Below are 4,890 nucleotides of genomic sequence, written 5' to 3'. Positions count from 1 at the left end.
TAAAGCTAGACTGAATGATCTCTAACTTCCCAATTTCTATGATCTTCTGAAAGGGAAAAAATCTGTTCTCAGTTGGAAGAAAATAACTCTTTGGGGTGAACAAGGGTGTGGGATTGTTTTCATAAAAGTGAAGATTTGCAGCTGCCTCATACAAGCTACATTAACAATAAATAAAATAAAAAAGGCTTTTTTCTATTCATACGAGGCTTTGACATGTGCCTCTGGTGCTATTGGGGGGAAGGGGAGAAATGATAATTGTTCTTCCAATAATAAATTCACTTATTTTCATTTTGTTTTATTTGACTCTCAGCAAATGAAAAGTGTTCTGCTTGGTCTCATTCTTAAACATGAAGTGTATACTTCAAACTCAGGCAATTGCTTCTAAGAAACAATTTCATATCGTTTACAGATAGACACATAGGCAGGAAAGCTAGTTTCCAAGTTCAGGGTGGGATTGCCTTATAAAGATTATTTGCAAACTTCAGAAACCAAACTGAACCTCAAGTTACTGAATGAAAGAAATGACCTATAAATCTGATAATGCTGTTAATTAATGAAAGAGAAGTAAAGAGAACACTATTTCCCACTTAGCACATAATCTCACTTAAAATGTAGAAGTTGAAAAAAAAATACGTGGTTTATAAAAGACAAAAACATTTGGGATTTTTATAGAACTCATCATTGAACTTTAACTATGAGCCCTCATATTCATGGGAAAAAATAAAATCCAATCATTATTTAAATAGTTTAACTTTAACTCTAAAAACATCAAGACTGTAGCTAAACTTTAAATTTAAACTCCAAGACAAATACTTTTCCAAATTATATTTCTTCATCGTTTCAAAAGTAGCCAAAGAAAATCAGAACAGAGCATTTATTTTAAAACTTAAATTTTAGTTAATTTCTTTCATTTTAGTCTCCAGAGTCCTAGAGAGAATTTGAGACACTTTGCTCCTTTGAGATCAATAATTAAAGTCTACTGATTGCTCTGACATGAATGTCTTCACTCCACACCCTTGTACTCTATCTTTTTTTTAAATATATATATATATATATATATATATATTACTGATTTTTTACAGAGAGGAAGGAGAGAGAGAGAGAGAGAGAGAGAGAGAGAGAGAGAGAGAGAGCTAGAAACGTCAATGAGAGAGAAACATCAACCAGCTGCCTCTTGCACACCCCCTACTGGGGATGTGCGGGCAACCAATGTACATGCCCTTGACCGGAATCGAACCTGGGACCTTTCAGTCCGCAGACCGACGCTCTACCACTGAGCCAAACTGGTTTCGGCCTTGTACTCTATCTTTTTTCTTTTCTTTGAAGTTTCCCTTGCACTGAATCTTTAATGGAAAAACAGGCTTTTAGATAGAAAATCCTTGAATTTCCCTGTTCCCATGTCTTTCATAGCAGCCTTTTCAATACCTTTGTCCACCCAAAGTTTAGTTGTCCTTTAAGATGGAATTCAAACCATCGCTCATGTGAACCACCCACTTCCCCATAGGTCCTTGGACAATTATTTCTGCTCAGAAATTCTTCACTATCACTCTGTAAGTGACTGCACGCTAGCCCTTTCCTTATTATTCTGAACTCTGGTGCTGTTTGTTGGCGCTCAGTAGGAGCAGGTGTTTACGCCTAGCTTCCTCAACAAGGTCATTGCTCCCTGAGGACAGAGACCTTTTCTTCTTGGAGCCTCTATGGAGTTTAGTTCAGCAAATATTTGGGGATTTGAATAATTGGCCAACTCAACAAACATTTGCCAGGCAGCTACCCTGTGAAGTGAACTCAGGTAGACCCTGAGTCTTGTCCAGGTTTGTTATGAAGACTGGGCATCAACCCAAAGTCAGTTCAATGTAAAAAAAATTACAGCTCTTATGGAGGAGTTGATTATTTCTTCAAGTTCATAATTTGAACATTTTCATTTGGCCCAAAGAAGGAGAAGAAGAAAGAGGAGGCATTGAAATATTTGTTGGGTTTAAAAAAAAAAATACCCCAAAACCTTAAATGTTTATATTTCCCCTCTCTTTAATAGCATACCCACTTACGTCATCGATTTATGGCTAACGGGGTGATGACGAAAGGGACTCAGGCACCTCCCACAGCTCTTTTGAACCAGACACAGGCCTCTGTCTGCAAGAGCCCAATGACCTACGTGATATCAATATGACATCTTTCCTTGTGAACATGATGACCTTATCAATAACCCAGCAGAAAGGACCGAGCAGGGGAGTTTGGGTTAGATAACCTGGGTTGAATCTAGCTTAGCGTGGGCCCATAAACTCAGGAGTTCCCGGATGAAGCTTGGAACTGGCCCCAAACTTCAGAGTGAGAGGCAGGAAAGAAAGAAGAAAGAGGCAGACCACTCCAGGATGGCAGAGGGCAGGTTTAATAAACGAGGGGACTTCATGTGAGGCTGGCCTTGGGTGGCCACAAGATGAGCGGCTCTCCACACCTACTGTGGGATCTTAAGAGCTTATATGCAGGCGTTAACTGAGTTCGGGCACACCGCCAGGCCAGATGGTCTCAACAACACACTGCTCTCCCAAGGTTGCATCCTTGAAATAGTTCCTCGTGGACGGAATGTCCCTCCCAAGGACAGGTGAGGGGAAAGGAGCCTGCATTTGCCCAGATCCAGCTGGAGGGTTACTGGAGGTCATATCCCCTCAAGCACCTCCTCCAGCACTTACTTAAGTTACTCAGCTGCAGTTCTCCTTGGAAAGCTGGGTATAATGATCATGTGAATTATATGGATGTCTGTTCACAGGATTGGTGTAAAATAATAAAGCACATGAGTGTAGGTGAGAAGGTATTTGCAAACTATAAGGTGCTGTTAGTGATGATTATGGTGGCCCAACTAGCAACCCTCCACTATTCATCCAACAAATATTCGTCAGGTCATGGACCAGTAACCATATATTTTCCCGTTGCATACATTAGGATTTTGAAACTCAAGTAATCACGACAGTCAAATGATGCATTACCACATAATGTTGTTCCTTTTAGATGGGTGTGGGTTTTTTAAAGCTGCATAGAAGCTCCTTTATTTCCTCATTTTTAAATAAGCTTGCATTGATTTAATCATGGATTTAAGTTCCTTATAATAGATTCCAAACATCAGCACAAAGTATATTGCAAAAAAAATGCACATTATAAAATAGAGAAAATGTACTATATATATATATATTTTTTTAAATAAGGGTTTATAATGCCTATAAGTTATGCTATAAGAGATTAAGATATCAGGCCAGCCACTTCAAACCTCATAATAAAAAACAGAAATATATTTAACTGGTAATGAAAGGCTAGAGGGGGAAAAAAAAACTGTACTTAAACATTATTCCAAGTTGGTAAATTTATTTTTAATGGGGGTGAAAATCAGCAATTCTGAAACTACTTTACATGTGGACTAGGATTGAATGAATAAGTAAATAAATTGTAGGTAGTGGGAACCAGATTTCTCACTGTCAAATAAAAAGTTAAAAAGAAGTAACAAGGGAAACCAGAATGAACACTGTGGTTCTGAATTAGAGTCAGAGCCGTCAGTATGAACTCCTGTTTGCTTTGGCATATATGTAAGTAGATACTAGAACTAGAAATAACTTTAGATATATCTATATACATTAATTAGTATATATGCAGAAGGGGGCAAGAGTAGGCTTACAGCTGCTTGTATGGAAAAAATAATACAATAATTAGTAAATGACAATACAAGAATAAATTTTGTGTTTCATCATGTATTCACAGCTGTAAACCCTGTGTGTGTGTGTGTGTGTGTGTGTGTGTGTGTGTGTGTATGTATGGGAGCTAGGATAGGCATGAGAATGGGGTGGAGGGGTTTGGGTGTGTTGACAGTCATTCAGAAACACAAACCAACAATTGTTCTAGCACCAGGACAAAAGTGAGTGGCTACTGAGTAGCTATAACTTTCTTGCTCACTACATAGACATTGATAGAAACTAACCTTTAAATTAATAAAATTCATGGGTTTCCTTAAAAAAAATTATGTCATCCTGTTTAAATCTCTGTTAGTATTTACTAAAAAACACAATAGGAAGAAGGAAAAAAGGTGCCAGTGTTGAGATGCTCTCAGAATACAAAAGGATGGTTCTTTTTCTTTGTGGCAGTTTAATTAGTTTTTTAAACTTCCTTCAAACAGGGCAACAGTCTACACCACCAACTAAAACCCACAATTTCAGAACGGGTCATAACTGTTCAACATTGTAGCCATTAGCCAATGCCACTCTTCAAACACAAATTAACATAAAGTTAAAATTTCGGAAACTAATTGGCATTGGTCACATTTCAAGTGCTCAGTGCACATGAGTGGCTAACATGCTGGACAGTGCAGGTCAATTATGTCCATTGGGTAGGACCTTCGTTGTGCTAAGATGGTTCTCAAACTTTTTAAAGTGGGGGCCAGATCACGGTCCCTCAGAGAGCTGGAGGGCCGGACTATATGAACTACTAATTCCTACTGTAACACCTCGGCTGCGCTCACTGCCCAAAAAACCTGGCGGGCCGGATCAGACTCCTCTGCGGGCCGCATGTGGCCCGAGGGCCGTAGTTTGAAGACGCCTGGTTTAAACTATAAAAACATTTTTCTAAAATTTTGTCATAGAGATTTCTGAAGACATCTCATATAAGACAACTTAAAAGCAAATTCTGAGGAGGTTACAAAGAAAAACCCATGAGTCCTTACCTTTCTCTTCTTTATTTAAAAAATAGTATTTGTGCCCTAACCAGTTTGGCTCAGTGGATAGCGCGTCAGCCTGCAGACTGAAAGGCCCCAGGTTTGATTCTGGTCAAGGGTATGCACTTTGGTTGCAGGTACATCCCCAGTAGGAGGTGTGCAGGAGGCAGTTGATTGATGTTTCTCTCTCATTGGTGTTT

This window comes from Pipistrellus kuhlii, unplaced genomic scaffold (genome assembly GCF_014108245.1).
Source record: "Pipistrellus kuhlii isolate mPipKuh1 unplaced genomic scaffold, mPipKuh1.p scaffold_m20_p_3, whole genome shotgun sequence".
Lineage (NCBI taxonomy): Eukaryota > Metazoa > Chordata > Mammalia > Chiroptera > Vespertilionidae > Pipistrellus > Pipistrellus kuhlii.
Note: the sequence above shows the minus strand (reverse complement) of the source record.